Source organism: Podarcis tiliguerta (assembly GCF_965153285.1).
Source record: "Podarcis tiliguerta genome assembly, chromosome: Z".
Classification (NCBI taxonomy): Eukaryota; Metazoa; Chordata; class Lepidosauria; order Squamata; family Lacertidae; genus Podarcis; species Podarcis tiliguerta.
Genome location: NC_139553.1, coordinates 44,225,946 through 44,243,338, shown reverse-complemented (window position 1 = coordinate 44,243,338; position 17,393 = coordinate 44,225,946). Strand labels below are relative to the sequence as shown.

The 17,393-nt window shown below is 41.9% G+C and overlaps 1 long non-coding RNA gene across 1 annotated transcript; it reads right to left on the bottom strand.

Annotated features, from left to right (window-relative positions):
- Positions 1–3,739: 3,739 nt before the first annotated feature.
- Positions 3,740–14,892, bottom strand: LOC310669063. The gene is made up of 3 exons (XR_014507004.1): positions 14,836–14,892; positions 11,609–11,704; positions 3,740–3,853 (listed from the first exon to the last, which is right to left on the bottom strand). It is a non-coding gene; the product is annotated as an uncharacterized lncRNA (long non-coding RNA).
- Positions 14,893–17,393: the final 2,501 nt, after the last annotated feature.

The following is a 17,393-nucleotide window of genomic DNA, read 5'->3' as shown; positions in this document are numbered from 1 at the left end:
ATATATCTGTAAATAAACCATATATCAGAAAGATACCACAGTCTCCACTGAGCCTCATTGCCAAAAGGAAATATGAACCCTGGGTAACCACCTGGAACCCCTGAAATCTTGCACAGCTCAAATATTTGTATGTGGTGCCTTTCAAGATGACCCAGTTTTATTTACTGGTATTTCAGCATTACCATATTTTGGTATGTGTGTTTTTGTCTGTGTATGTGTGTGCTTTACTACCCCTCTATTCTGTCAGGTCTCCACAATGACAATGTTATTAGATGAGCAAGTTGTGGAAAAGCTCAATGATATGTCAAAAGCAATAAAGCGTGGAGACAACAAAGAGAAATAGTCCTTTCTTCATCCCCCTTTTTGTGTGTTGAGGCTGAAAAAAAAACCATCTACAATTTGGGCTGCTACAAGCTTTTACCAAGATTTTCATCTGCTACAAATAGCGAAAGATTGCCAGTTTAGGAATTCGCCAGTTAAATGAATGACTTTCTCGTTCTGTGATCGCTTTGATCATTTGTCAAAGGTTTTGATCTATTTCTAGCTTCCGCTTAGAGGCATGGTTTCTGTGTTGATGGGGTCGCGCAATGTTTCATTTCATTTTTATTTTATTTTTTTGCCTTTGGTGGGGCAAACTACCACTTTTCCCACTGATGTCTCTATATTATATCTCCTTTTTGTTTTCCAGTTTTTGATCCCCTCCAAAGATTTACCTTTCCCTTTGCTCTAGTAAGGCAAAGAGATCATTTTTGTGAAAGCAGAACAAACCATAGGCATGTCAGGGTCAAACTAGATGTGATGTTATTTTCAGTGAGGGCAGAAGGAGATGGGTCGGGGTTTTTAGGTTTTTTTAAAGAGGTTTTCATGGGAGGTGGGGAAGAGCTGGGCTGGGACTATGGAAGGGAGGGAGGCGAGATTCAATTGTCCTCATTGTGATCCCAAACTGAATTCTGCCATTCCATGTCTCCTATTGCAATAGAAGGAAAGCTGTCCTGGTATCGATGGGAGTTTTTTCTCCAAATGCAAGGAAGTGCAAGAAATCTTGGCCCTAATCAAAAGTAAGACTGTAGATGTACTAATAAATTTTATCAGCATTTTTAATTAGGGGCCAGCAGTGCTGTTATTCTGAAGGTACCTAAGGGTACACAGTACCAACACCTCCCCCCCCCCCCCGCATGTTAACAGTGTGGCAGTTACTGTAACAACTTCATGGTGAGAACTAGTGCTTTGTTTCTGGGGGTACGCAGGGGCACACATACCCCTAAAAATTTGTGAATCTAAGTTTGGCCTCATTGAGGGGCAGTATTTCAATATGAGTAGGAAAATGAGAGTACCCCTAAACATTTTTTAGAAAAAAAACACGGGTGAGAACCATCACTTTTTTCTTTAAAAAGTGCTGGGTGTCAAGATTTAAACTAAAGGGCCCAGATTCAACATTCATTGACTGTCGGTGTTGTGCTAGTATAAGGGGGTGCAATGTGAAATCCTGGGCAACAGTTGCACTAGCAGAATTTTATTGTGAAACAGTTGTGCATTAGGAAGGACAGAGATTGCAGCAATCTGTTGCACAACCAGGCACAAGAACCACACTGGCTTCCTGTGCCTCCTATTGTACAAGAGCCATTCCACTAGGGCAACTCATATGCCACAAATCAATTTTAACTTAGCGCTACCTTGAATTCCTCCCAAGGTATCCTACAAATGGAAGATGGAGTAAGGTTGTTTTCTCTAGCTCCAGAGACGAGGACCCAAACCAATGGAATCAAGTTATAAGAAAGGAGATTCCAACTAATCAGCAGGAAATACTTTCTGACAGTAAGAGCTGTTCAACCATGGAACAGACTCCCTTGGGAGGTGGTGGACTCTCCTCTCTTGGAGGTTTTTAAGCAGAGGTTGGATGGACACCTGTCATGGATGCTTTTGTTGAGATTCCTGCATTGCAGAGCATTGGACCAGATGACCTTCAGTGTCCCTTCCAACTCTACCATTCTACGATTCTATGAAATCTCAATTTCAATTTGCTTTGATACCTAATCCTAAGGGAGAAGCTACCGCTCACTGGTGGAACATGCAGAAGGTTGCTCAATCTTAGTCTCAAACCTTTATTGGTATATAGTCATACCTCGGGTTGAATGTGCTTTAGGTTGAGCGCTTTTGGGTTGCACTCTGCGGCAACCCGGAAGCAACGGAGCGTGTTACTTCCAGTTTTCACCGCTTGCGTATATGCAGACACTCAAAATGACATCACACGTATGCGCGGAAGCAGCAAAACACAACCCGCACACGCGCAGATGCGTCGTCGCGTCTTACTTTCCATTCAGGATGCGAACAGGGCTCTGGAACGGATCCCGTTCACATCCCGAGGTACCACTGTATAGACAAAATTCAGAAAGATTTAGGACAATAAAATCACTCAGCAAAATTTGCATCTAACACTTAAAATACTGTTGTGTGACATTCACAAATCCTCATTGCATGCTGCAGAAACCTGGCTGCTATCTCCATCTTATCCCCATCCGGGGTAAACATTGGGAAGGCCACATTGCATTCATTTGACTGCCACTCCCTGCTAACAACCAACAGATTGAATTGAGTTGTCTGATACAAGGGGCAGTGCAAAAGAACATGCACATCTGATTCTACATAGTTCATAAGAGTTCCGTTCCTATTAGATTATGAAATGCAGAAGAATTAGGACAGATGCTTTAAAAAATTGTATACTGTGAAGTGTGATGAAGAGCCTTATGGTAGTGGTGGAGCACATGCTTTTCCATGCAGACGATCTTGGATTCACTACCCAGCATCTCCAGCTAAGGCTGGGAAAGATCCTGCCTGAAATCTGGGAGAACCAGAGCCAGTCAGTGTAAACAGTGCTATACTAGGTGGGCCAACAGTCTGCACTGGTATATGGCAGGTTCCTGTGTATCTTCCTGCATAGGATGCTTGGAAACCCAATGCAAGACACATGGAACTTGGATAGAAGTTAAACAAACAAATATAAGACAACATGGAGCCCAAAAGCTTCCTTTTGAAAATTGGTTTATTATTATTGTTATTGTTTGTATTAAACTTCCTTCCTCCCCTTCCTCTCACTAAACTTTTTCTTGTGCTCAAATAGCAAGATTTCACAAAGCAGCATTCATTTTCTTGCTGCTCTCATGCTGTTCATTTACAATCACTCTGCAATAGTAGCCCAAATTACAGGCTTACCTTGCCTCTCTCTTACGCAATGTAGAAGTTGGTCATCAAAACAGATTAGAGTCTATCATGGGCAATGAGTGGCAGAGAAAGTGAGTAGCAAGGAGACGGTTTGAAGGGGAGGGGAGGGGAGCAACACATATCCAAACAATGAACATTCAAGGGGATGAGGTAAAGTCACACATGCTGGAGTGTAGCAGGTTTCGTGGGAAAAGAAAAGAGACTGGTCTGCCCAAAGAAGGGCTAATATAAAGTGGTGTGATTGCAAAATGCAGCTGATTGTGCAAATGTAATATTTGGGGAATTAAAAATAATCACTACCCCCTCTGCGTTGCAAAAAAAAAAAAATCCCTTTAATTTATTTCAACACAGCCACTAATGTATCATACACACAAAATCCAGAACTGAAAGAGAGGACTCAGATTTGCATGTCATTTGCATATGCATATTTATATGTATAGCTGCACATTTAGAAACATTTCCTGTAATTGTAATATAATACATGGAGTACAGCGAAAAAGAGAACGCATAATCTGACTCTCTGGTGACTCTCATTACCAGTCTCTCCAGGCCAAAGGATGTAAGTCTGCATCACTTCTCTGGCTCAGAGGACACCCCTCACAGGCAGCACTGCATAGTTTTGAGCCACCACCATCTACAGAAAAAAGTACAATACGCAGAAGTCATGTTAGTCATGTTAGTGTTACCTTCTATGTCCTTATACTTATTTGCATAATATAATGTGAAGAGCAATGCATTGTTCCATCTCAACATATCAAGTGCCTCCAGGAAAGTTATTGTGAAGCTGGTGCTTCTTGAGGCCCCAGTTACACTAGTTCTTGATAACAAAATGAACCTGTCCCACTCTCCTATCTTCATGGAGGAGAGGGCCATCAATAGCTCAGTGACTAAGCTCTGCCTCCACAGTTGGAGGCAGCAATGCTTCTGAATACCAGTTTCTGGAAACCACAGAAGGGGAGAGCACTCTTCTGCTGGGTTCTTGCTTGTAGGCTTCCCATAGGCATTTGTTTGTTTACTGTGAGAACAGGATGCTGGACTAGATGGGCCACTGGTATCATCCAGCAGGCTCTTCTTATGTTCTTAAGTTAGTTTTTCTTACTGCTTGCTTTGTCAATCATTATATTAAGATGTATGGCCACATTTCCATTTTTTCCATTTCTGAAGGTAGTGAATTTGTGTAATGTTTCCTGTGACCTCAATGGCATTTTTTTCTCCCACTGAAAACTGAACCTCATAGAAATTTGGTGCCATAAAAGTTCTCTCTTTCTCTTTCCACTTTTTACTGTATGAGGTGGAGGAGAGGGAATATGCCGCCTTAAATATCTGCTCTCCTGCAGCTCAGCTGAGATTTCTGTACTAGTTGACAGACAGTTTTTCTATTAACTTTAGGGGTTTCCTCCCCCCAGAGATGACATCTCTTGTAGAAAGAAAGAAAATTAAATTTATTATTAGAGGGCAGAAGATTGTCTTTTAAAGCCAAAGATGAATGTACTGATAAGCTTCTGAATTAACCTGGAGTGTGATGTTCTAAGTTGTGTTCCACGTTAAAGGTTCACTGACACAGATGTCTGAAGTGACCTTGTCCTAGATGGAGAAGGATCTATAATGTTGGAGGCTGCTAAAAGTCAACCAAGTCCAGGGGGGAGCCTGGTTTCATGATTACACTGGGAAGCTGGAACTCTGTTGCAGGAATGTCAAACTTCTTTCAGCTCAATGACCACATTCTTTTTCAAGGGCCACATAGCAGTAATGGACAGAGCCAGAGGCAAAACTAGGCACAGCAATGCAGGGGCTTGGACTAGATGACCATCTGGTTTCTTTCAGACTGTACAATTCTATCATTCTTAATGTAAACTTTACATTTGTTTAGGAGGCTAGTTTCTTCACACACACACATCCCCCTCTATCGTCCACCCAGGTGAACAAGAAGTTTTAGCAGAGTCCAAGGACACATTCCAGTCAAGTATCAGGGACTGGTTGGACACAGAGGAATGGTGGGAGGAACCAGTTGGTGAATCACTAATAGAAGAAGGCTCAGAGCCCAGGGATTGGTGGTGGGAAAATAAAGAGTGGTCAGAGGGAGAAGAGGAGGTGTTGTAAGTTGAAGAGGTAACAGGGCTTAGTGAGCTGGGAGCATCTATGGCAGAGAGAAGTCAAGAATCAGGAGCAGAAGATGAAGCAGGGGAGAAGAGAGGTAAAGAGGCAGAGATGAGTCAGACTGGTGAACAGCCACAGATCTCTCCCCCTTCTGCTGTGACAAGCTCCTCCTGACATCTCCCAGAACCAGAAGAGGGCTGAAACAGGCGGAGCAGTGACAGGCTGCATGCAGGCACAGCCTCCAATTGCTTGGGGAAAGCCTTGGAGAGGAGGGGACTTAGAGGGTGGTGGGAAGGCGGGACTTTCAGTCCAGGCAACTGATTTCATGGATGAAGGCCACTGGGAATGAACTGCACATATGAGGCAGATGCTGGTTCTTGGGCTTCTGCTTTTCAAGGTGGGGACCTCACCTTGCCTCATCCATGGCTTAGGCATGGCTAATGGTCAAAGATTATGGGAATTGTAATCCAACAATATTTGGAAAGCACTATATTGGTTATTCCATCTATACACCATATTGACCGAAGCCCAGTCCCAGATCCTGCAAAGACACTAGCAATGGTGAACATTTATTTTTTTAAAATACCTTTTGGAACTCAGATGGCTGTAATATACCGGTAATGGATTAAAATTTGTGGCACTAGATTTTTTGGTTTTTTTTGAAATGCAGACATCTGCCCCCAATGAAATAAAAGAAATGCTGACTCCAACATCTGATACTGTTTTGTCACAGCAAGATCAGTCACTGTGCTAGGGCAGGGGAGAGAGCTTTGCATAAAATAAGAGCAGCCAAAAGGTGTAAGTTGATATATTATGAGAGGCATTTCTGCCTCATTAAATGTAGCCACAATTCAGCCCAGTGTTCATACACAAGCCAGTGATAAGAAAAATGCATATAATCAATCAGGTTAGATAGAGGAAGACAGACTCGATTAAGGAGAGTTCCTTTTTTAAAAAAGAAGAAGAGGTAAGCCAGTAAAAGCGTTCTGCCTTTGGAATACTTGTTCATGGCTGATTTGATTACTGCTTCAAATCAGAAATGTCAGATCACTTATTTATTTACTAAGAGTATTTCAGGAGGAGCACAACGCCATCTAGGGAAGGCAATTGACCAATTTCTCAGACATGGAGGCTACTCATCCACAGTGCCTCTGTCTTGCCAGGATTCAGGTTCAACTTGTTCTTCCTCTTCCATTTCCTCATTCCAGGCAATGGCCCAATGACTGCACAGCCTCTCCTGATTCAGGCGTTAAGGAGAAATAACACTGAGTGTCATCAGCATACTCATGGCACTTCACCCCCCAAAGTCCTATTGACCACTCCCAATAGCTTCATGCTGATATGAAAGAGTACTGGAGATAAGATAGCCCCGGTGGCACCCCATAGCATGGCCACAAGGGGGCCAAAAGGCACTCTCCAAATGCTACTCTCTGCACTCAGTCGTGAAGGTAGGATTGATACCACTGCAACGCAATTCCCACTCCCCAGAGCCAGTCCAGGAGGATACCATGGTCAATGGTATCAAAAGTCAACGAGAGATCAAGAAGCAGGAGCAAGTTCACACCTCTCCTTTCCTGGTCTCTTGAAGCCATCAAGAAGGATATAGCTAAAGAAAATATATTTCAGAGGATAAGAATAAAAGTATATAAGAGTGCACTGTTGGGTCAGACTAAAGGCCTATTAGGCCCACCGTTGTGTTTCTTAGAGGAACCAGCCAGTAGTCTCTGGAAAAGCTCACAAGCAATACATTTTATTTTTTAAAAATGCATTTATATCCCAACTTTTTCCTCTAATGATCTCAAGGTAGCATACATGGTTCCTTGTCTACTCATTTGATCACAACAATCTATAATGTAGGTTAGGTTGAGAGACTGTGACTGGCCCAAGGTCACTCATTGGAGATTTGAACCCTGATCTCCCAGGTTTTAATCTAATGCTTTAACCACTGCACCACACTGGCAGTGGCCATCTCCTGTTGCCACACATCCTGGAGGTTACATATAGCCATCAGGTTTAGTAGCAATTAATTTGAATTCTCTTTTAATTTACGGGCCATCACTGTATCTTGTGGTAACAAATTCCATCACCAAATGCCCCTGTAGGCATTTTAATACTGAATATATATTATTGCTCTTCAAATGCTCAGGGTTTTCTTTAGATGGAAAATGAAATCAGGGAGGTATTCAAATGATACAATGCTGCGCTCATGAATGACATCAGTTGAATTCACATAGTTTGGGCAAGTGCACATGCTAAATACTAAAAGGAAAAATCTATCTATCTGTCTAACACCTGGAACCTAGAAGAATTGGTCATGGAACTAATTGGAGGGAAGTTGACCCTGGAGAGAAAATGACCCTAAGTGGATCCCCTCAACAATGTAATCTTAAACAGTAGGCTGTTTCAAACTAACTCATACTCATAGAAGACCCATTGAAATCAATGCACATGAGCAAATGAAGTCTATTGCTTTTAATGGGTCTACTCACTCACCTAGATGAGATTCATAAGTGCTCCACTCCAAATGTACCTAGGATATTTTATTTTGCTAAAATAGAGAGGCTATAATTTTACCAATTTTGCAGCACTTACAGAACACCTGGTCACTTGGCAGCCTTTTTGGAATGGTTCAGAACTAAGAATACCAAGCCTCACCCAAAGCAGGTGTTGTATATTTTATTAACTCTGTGTTCTGCATGCAACATTCATGCAAGCTCCAATGACATGTCACTAAAATGCCCTTCTTCAAGTTTAAAGAGATGGCCTGCTGCAGAGATTTATCATTTAGACGCCCTCCCCCCATGCTTCTGGCAGAGCTTTTCTCCTTCATGATCAAGTTGCTCATCACAAATAAGAATTGCCCTAATTGCTGTAGCCTGTAAAATGCCAAACTATTGGTTCTAGGGAATAATTCAAGACTCGGGGGGGGGGGGGAGGAATTGATATTTTTCCCTGTCTTATTGGCTTTCTCCCCTCCGACTTAGTATCAGGCCTTTGAGAATAACACAATTTCATAGAATGATATAGTTGGAAAGGACCCCAAGGGCCCAGCGTCCTGGGGTGCAGGAATCTCAATGAAGACATCCATGACAGATGACCATTCAACCTCTGCTGAAGAACCCCCAATGAAGAACCTCTCATGGGAGTCCATTCCACTGCCAAACAGCTTCTTCCTGATGTTTCGTTGGAATCCCCTTTCTTGTAACTTAAAGCCATTGGTTTGGGCCCTACCCTTCAGAGCAGGAGAAAACAAGCTTCTTCCCTCTTCCATGTGAAGATGGCAATCATGTCTCCTCTCAGCCTCCTCTTTCCCAGACTCATACCCAGGTTCCTCAGCCATTCCTCAGAAGGCTTCATTTAAATTAGGGTGTTACAGGATTTTATTGTTCTAGTAGGATTCTGCTTTGGACCATTAAAGTATTGTTCATTGTTAACGTTAATGCACTCTGGAGTTGTTGGGGGTTTTTTTTGGGGGGGGGGGGACGATGACACACCATATTTCTCATATTTATAGTGCTCTCAAAAAAGAATATTTATGAGGTTTGTTGGGTCTGAAAGAACTACTCTCCCAGCACCTGGAATTCCATTCTCTTTTCTCTCTCCCTGTCAGGAAAGCTTTCTTGGTTTGGGGTCATCTTCCTGTCTGAAATTGCCACAGCTTGCTTTTTTGCCCTGCCTAAGGTTTTTCTTTTCTTTTCTTCATGCCAAACTTTGATATAAAGAAGTTAGGCATTTGCTTTTTGTTTGGTTTTCTGTCTTACAGTTGTGATTTCTGGGGTAAGGTGGGGGTAATCACACAGGTAACCCAAACTCCTTTTCTGCTGACAAGCTGATATGTGCCAATTGAAATCTCAGAAGAATGAAATAAGACCCTATAAATTTCCCCTAAAAGATTTACTGCATAGCAAACTCAGTTTTCCAGTATTAATCTGGCATGGCTCCAAGTAGGCTCTAGTGAAATGCTGGACCCATTCTTTTTGCTTAGCTTCAAGCAGAGAGAGAGAGAGAGAGAGAGAGAGAGACTCAGCCTTTTTCATCCTTGTTGTTTTCTAAAAGACCTATATGTGACTGCCCATTTATTAATATTCTCTCCTGATAGTTTGCAAACCAAGATAAAAACGTTACACTTTTCAATCATATGCAATATGTGCTTCATACAATATGTGCTTTTATGCTATCTGAATAACAGCAGTATTAACTGCTTGACATAACCAGTTAAAAAAAAGGAGAGGAAAGGAACATCGCTGTGTGCTTTTTCATGGCTTTGGGATTCCTCCAAAGGCATCAACAGTTTGATAATGTAATCATGAAATATGCCTGCAATGACACAAAACAATTTAGCATGTCTGAAAAAGGAAAGAGGACAGTGTAGTACATTATTTTATAAAGAATAACATGATAGATCTGCAGGTGAAAAGGCCATTGAGACATTAACACCAGGGAGCAATTTAGCAGTTCTGTTATCGGTACCTTGTTGCCCAAACAGGAAAAGCAAATTAGAATCTGCTGCAGAAGTGTTTTATAAAAAGGATTTTCCATAATTTTGATTAACCCCAAAGCAGTAATAATAAGATGCCCGGATCTAGCAAGGGAGAGCTCTTTTTCAATTTTATAAATATTTTATCAGTTAATTGACCAATGGAATTAATTAACTAACTAGTCAGTCATTCAGACAGGTGTTTTTGATCAGCTGTTCAATAAGACAAAATACAACAAAGTGTAAAATAACAGACTCAAGAAAACTCTTCTTTCTTTCTTTCTTTCTTTCTTTCTTTCTTTCTAGCTAAGAACTAACAATCATAGCAGACCTAAGGCAAAGCATGGCATATTTCAGAGATTTGACCACCTGCTCAGAAATAATGCAGTGGTTCCTCTGAAGGAAAATACTGAAGATAAGCTGAGAAACTGGCTCATAATATGCTAAATTATGCATTCTCTAACCTCCTGATTAAAGGCAGAAAGTACAATAAAAGAACACATCAGAGACTTATTTGACCTTTGAGTCTTTGCATGGACAGCCTCTTTCTATAAAGGGTATTCTAGAAAAATTATAAAGGCAAAACATTAAAATAAGCCAATAAAATGGGTTTTATTTGTTCAGTTATTGCTAGAAGAAATATTTTAAATGTAACTATCCCTCCCCCCACAAAAAAAGGAGTCTGATATCCTGAGATACCAAAGATGTTGGAGAGGCAGAGGAGCAAATTTGGAGCCACAAAAAGCAAAACCGGGCTGGATCATGCTATTCTGATTTCACGTTATTTTGGTACATTTTGCACATAATTCGATTACATTCCATTTCTGCATTAATCTGCATTAGAAAATTTCTCTCAGACTATGTATTTAAATGCATAGGGTTCTAGCCAACACAGCATGGGGAGTGTTCTGCTCACAGAATAGGAATATCTCTTGCGTGCCCAGGTGCCGTGACTTGCGTTCCCACAATAGGGATTATATGACCACGCATGACAAGCTTCTTTTGGTGCAAATTAGACCCCAGTGTCATTGATTACATATATAAGTGTCTTTGGATTAGGTATTGGGCATAACTTGTATCAACCAGCCCATCTGCTGGTTGATTCTCCCAGGGGTTAAATTCAATGGTTAGGGAGACCTATGACATACATCAAAGAAGAACTCCACACAGAGATTGCCTAAAAGGAGAGTTATGGCCCCAGACCCCAACTGGATGTCCAAACAGGAGCATCTCTTAAAGGATTCCTTTAATGGGATACCTCGTTTCCTTTGAGGGACAGGCAAAGGCTTGCAACCTCCCCTCTGATTAAGACTAAGGCCTGTACAGTTCACACTTGGGTATACAGTGGTACCTCGGTTTAAGAACAGCCCTGTTTACAAACGACTCAGTTTACAAACTCCACAAAACTGGAAGTGCAAACTCCTGGTTTGCAAACTTTACCTCGGTCTAAGAACGGAAGCCGAACAGTGGAAGAGCACCAGCGGCGGGAGGCCTCATTAGGGAAAGTGCACCTCGGTTTAAGAACGGTTTTGGTTGAAGAACAGACTTCCGGAACAGATTAAGTTCATAAACCGAGGTACCACTGTACTTCAAATAGTCTATTTAAATATATACAGTGGCTCACTCCATGTATGAAGAAAGGCATTGTTCAGAGCTTGACAACGTCATTAGCTGGCAGAAACCTTGTGACATGACTCATTTTCTCCACCAAGAATGAATTCATATTGATCCAGGGAGGGGGGGGGAATAATAAAATCAGCATAAACTGCTGTGTTAAAACAATAAAAGATGGGAAAGTGCTGATTTAGTACTTACGTGACAGACAATAATCTGCACAAAATCTGCAAGAACAACCAAACCAGCAAGCTATTTTTGAACAAACAGGACTGTGTGCTTGATCAACCACAGGAACTGCAGAGATTAGAGTTCAAATCAAAGGCGGGCAAAAATACAGTAAAGAAAAATAAAACAAATGCGAATTCCATCAAACATTTATATTTTGTGATTAGTGTTCACAGCAATCCATGTATATTTGTTTATGTTGCAATCTTTACAACTATCCCATAGGGTAGGTCACAATCATTTTAGCTATGCTGCAGGAGTTGTGGAGCTGAGGGTAAGCAAGGGTAACTTGCTTTATCCAATTTTGTAAATTCAATCCTGGCGAGAGGTTTAATTAAAAATAGGGACCTCCTCAGCTTCTTAGCTATTGTGCTACACCATTTCAGACCAGTGTTCACTTGTCATTCAAATGTTTCTCGCACTAGACTCAAAGTACCACAAAGCTTGGCCAACAAGCTCCAGTGATATTCAGAATTCAGCCATCAGTGTTGCCATCAGTGGGCTCAGGATTTATACTTCAGTTCTATTAAACCAGTTAATCAAGCAGTTTGGATAGTGTTCAGAACCTGTATCAACCTTTCATTATCTCACTTATTCTCACAATAGCTCTGTATGAGAATTTCTGATCTGTTAAGGTACAGGGGAAATGGGATCACCAGGCTTCTCAATTCCTAGAAGTCCCTTTTGTTGTTGCTCTCAGTGTTGGATTTTCATCAACACTCAGGTCACAGAACATAGGAATGTGCTAAATACAGGATCACATATAGCTCTGGGTGAGAAGAAGAAGAAGAAGAGTTTGAATTTGACATCCCGCTTTATCACTACCCGAAGGAGTCTCAAAGCGGCTAACATTCTCCTTTCCCTTCCTCCCCCACAGCAAACACTCTGTGAGGTGAGTGGGGCTGAGAGACTTCAAAGACGTGTGACTGGCCCAAGGTCACCCAGCAGCTGCATGTGGAGGAGCGGGGAAGCGAACCCGGTTCACCAGATTACGAGACTACCGCTCTTAAGCACTACACCACACTGGCTCTCAGTGTGAGCAACTTCCTCCAACAAATGTTGAGAGCAGATAGAACCCCAGACAAGCTATACCAGGATTAACTCTTTGTGGCTAAATTAAGATTCTTAAATGAACATCACTTTACCTTGAAGATGGACACTTGGCCTCTTTTCCAGAGTCTCCCACCTGGTGTGCTTCCACCTGTGGTGCTGGATCAGTGAGGGCCTATTAAAACATTTGGTTACTCAAGTTCAGGGCAATGTACCCATGAGGGTCTGAGCTGTGCCCCATCAAGTTTGGGAATTTTCTGTGTGAACTCATTTCCATCAGCTTCAGCCTCTCTGGTTATGTCTATTAGTGTCCTGCCCTCTTATACACTTTCCGGGTAGCAACTGGTGCCAGTTGCTGGGTATCACAAATGAAGAGAGTGCTGTTGGGCTCAGGTCCTGCTTTCCCACTTCCCATTGGCATTTGTTTTTTGACAATAGGATGCTGGACTAGATGGGACATTGACCTGATCAAGCAGGCTCTTCTTATGTTCTTTTTGTTTAGTCGTTTAGTCGTGTCCAACTCTTTGTGACCCCATGGACCAGAGCTTGCCAGGCACTCCTGTCTTCCACTGCCTCCCGCAGATTGGTCAGACTCATGTTTGTAGCTTCGAGAACACTGTCCAACCATCTCGTCCTCTGTCGTCCCCTTCTCCTTGTGCCCTCAATCTTTCCCAACATCAGAGTCTTTTCCAGGGAGTCTTCTCTTCTCATGAGGTGGCCAAAGTATTGGAGCCTCAGCTTCACAATCTCTCCTTCCAGTGAGCACTCAGGGCTGATTTCCTTAAGAATGGATGCGTTTGATCTTCTTGCAGTCCATGGGACTCTCAAGAGTCTCCTCCAGCACCATAATTCAAAAGCATCAATTCTTCGGCGATCAGCCTTCTTGATGGTCCAGCTCTCACTTCCATACATCACTACTGGGAAAACCATGGCTTTAACTATACGGACCTTTGTTGGCAAGGTGATGTCTCTGCTTTTTAAGATGCTGTCTAGGTTTGCCATCACCTTTCTCCCAAGGAGCAGGCGTCTTTTAATTTCTTGACTGCTGTCACCATCTGCAGTGAGCCCAAGAAAGTAAAATCTCTCACTGCTTCCATTTCTTCCCCTTCAATTTGCCAGGAGGTGATGGGCCCAGTGGCCATGATCTTCGTTTCTTTGATGTTGAGCTTCAGACCATATTTTGCACTCTCATTAAAAGGTTCTTGAATTCCTCCTCACTTTCTGCTGTCAAGGTTGTGTCATCTGCATATCTGAGGTTGTTGATATTTCTTCCGGCAATCTTAATTCCGGCTTGGGATTCATCCAGCCCAGCCTTTCGCATGATGAATTCTGCATATAAGTTAAATAAGCAGGGAGACAATATACAGCCTTGCCGTACTCCTTTCCCAATTTTGAACCAGTCAGTTGTTCCATATCCAGTTCTAATTGTAGCTTCTTGCCCCACATAGAGATTTCTCAGGAGACAGATGAGGTGATCAGGCACTCCCATTTCTTTAAGAACTTGCCATAGTTTGCTCTGGTCGACACAGTCAAAGGCTTTTGCATAGTCAATGAAGCAGAAGTAGATGTCTTTCTGGAACTCTCTAGCTTTCTCCATAATCCAGCACATGTTTGCAATTTGGTCTCTGGTTCCTCTGCCCCTTCAAAATCCAGCTTGCACTTCTGAGAGTTCTCAGTCCACATACTGCTTAAGCCTGCCTTGTAGAATTTTAAGCATAACCTTGCTAGTGTGTGAAATGAGTGCAATTGTGCAGTATGTTCTTACGTTCTTAGGGATGAAAAAAAAAATCCTCTGCTAATTTCAAGATTGTTCAATGCATGAAAGGTTTCACATGCATGTGTAACTTGACTCATTTGAAGAATCACCTTCCTGGCTGCCACCGCAAATCTTCCATCACCCAATGTGAGATTGTATTGGATTCCATTTCAATTTTCTGTCTCACATGGGTTCCTGGTGTACTCTGTGCTGGGCCATTTGCTGTTCTTGTTATGGACAGATTCCATACCTTGATAGCTGAAAGATCATGGGAAAGGGTATTGCTTTCAGACACACACACACACCCCTGGCAGTAGCTAGGATGTGTTTTGAAATATTTGCACCACATTACAACCTTCTGCCTATTGCACAAGTTATTGGGTAATTGTGATACATTTGTGAACCAATCTGCTGGATCCAAAGGTCTTTATATAGATGTCTTGGCCTTAACTGTAAAGGAAATAGAATTCTGAAGTGTTTGTTTATTTATTATAGCACATCACCCATCCATTATCGAGTTGTAACACCTGGGTGGTTGAGCTGACTTTTCAAGTCTTGGACTGCACTAGCAGGAAAATAGCTTCTGGGGAAAATAGTAAGGGAGCCTGAAGGAGGATTAAGTACTGTATAATGTAGCAAATGTCAAAAGATTCTAGGGGATTTATTACCTTACATCAATCGGCATTGTAACTATGAAATTGGAAAATGGGAGCAAATCCCTGGCCTTTTGTGTTAACAAAACTGACCCTTCACCTCCATTAAATGCACTGAGCAACATCACACAGGCAACATTAACTAAAAACAACCCACCTCTCCTTTTGAAAGTTCACCCATTAACACAGGCTTAAATTCAGATTGACTTAGGGTATGTTCACATTAGCAGCTTGCAATGCTTCAACATTCCCCCCCCCCCCACATTTCCAAGTCACTTTTCCACACCAGAACAGGGGCGAGGATAACAACACCTGAGTGTACCTCTGCTGAAATCCAATTCAGCGACGTTTTCATCCACCTGTGGGCAAAAGCTGTCTGAACTGTTCACACTACAACGGAACTGTGGTTTCCATTTCTGAATCACATAGAAGCTGGTTTGAAAAAAAAGAGAATCAAGGAAGAATGTTTCGTTAAAAGCTACAGGGTACCGATGAATTGCATGCCAATGCCCCATAATCCACCGTTCCCTAATGGATAATAAACACAAGGGCACAAGCATTTTGGTTTATGGGTTCAAATAGGCCACAACTTTATTGGTTACTTTATTGGTTATCTGAGTGAACGCAGCCTACAGAATAACACAGGAGATCCAACCAGATCTGGGGACAGGGCAAGAGAGGATGGCCATCGCCCAACACCAGCAATGCGGCCAGGACAACATGGAAGGGGGTGTCAATTCTCTGGCCCCTGCCAGATCACTGCAGAGTCCTAGCTGCCTGGCTGCAATGCAGCCCACCAGAAAAGGTGAGTGGCCTTGCGGCTAATGTAATGTGAGACTGCTGTTTTTATTTTATTCTTTTTAAATTATATTTTAAATTTTAATTTTGGATTTAAATCCATTTACTTTGGATTTTCTCCTCCTTCCTCCTTCTTTGCTTCTCTCAGTCTGTGCAGTTTTATTTTTCCCATATGCCAAGAGATCAATCTCTAGAAAAACATGGCACAAGTTATTTTCTGACGGCATTGACCTTTGCTGTTGGACACACAATCCCAAAGTGGGTATGTGTGTATTTATGATTACCCACCGAATGCTGTAGCTGGAAACAGTCTATGGCAACATGTTTATTGTGAAGTGGATATCCCCTCCCCTGCTGCCTTTTTGAATGATGCTATAGCAGCCAGAATATTTTTATGGGGCCTTGTATGAAGGCCATGCACTCCAGCCATCTCTGTTTACCAGGCACAGTGTCTATTTTTATTTTTATTTGTTTCCTGTTCTCAGTAAATCACTATCTTCATTTTAAACCTATTTTGATATGCCTTGTTAAACCATTGTTAGTGTTCAAGACTCAGGACCTTCCTCTGTGTCACTGGTACAGAAATCTGTTGTAGGGGAGTAAATAAATATTTTGTCCCTAGCACATATGCACACAAGTCAATGCTCGTAGACACTAAGGCACCAGGCAGAAAACAGCCTGCTGTCTCACACACTCCACCTGCTAAGGCAAAATGTTTGGCTCAAAAATGACAGAATACACAATGGAGAATCATAAAGAAAAGGGATGTCAGGGTAGAAATGTCCAGTGTTTGCTTCTTTATCCCACATCTGTAATGGATAGCCAGAGAATGCAATCAGTATTTGCTGTTGCTGTTGCTTTCCATCCACAAATGCGACATAATTTATTATGTTTTCCCAGCATTCACATTGTGTTTCAAAATGAATGAGAAGGAATAATGTGGTAACATAATTTATGGATTAACTATGAAATTGCATACATTCGTCACAGCAGACAGCGGGACAAATGGCATAGGTCTTGGTGGAAGACAAACTGCAGCAGAATGGAAACAATGAGTGGAAAATGATGCCTTCGAAAGCTACTATGGCATTGCTAAAAGCATGCAGGATGTGGTTGGATTTGTATTATTTATTAAACTTCACAGTGTAAGTAACTAGTTTGCATGTTAGCCATTTTCTCCTGCCAAGAGCAGTAAGTATTTTGACCTATTGATAACCTTATTTGCACTATTGATAATCTATTTAAGTATAACTATGGATTCTGGTCCCCCCCCCCAGATGCCTACAGAGAACATGAACATATCATACCAGTGTATTGGTATTTATGTGGTGTATTAGTAACACACTGCACATAAATAATCTTTATGAAACCACACAAACACATGGATGCCACCCACTTATTAGGAACATAGGGAGCTACCTTATATTGAATAAGAGCATATTGTTCCATCTAGCTTAGTGGATTCAAGGAACCTAAGTTCATTAAATTCAATGAGGCCATA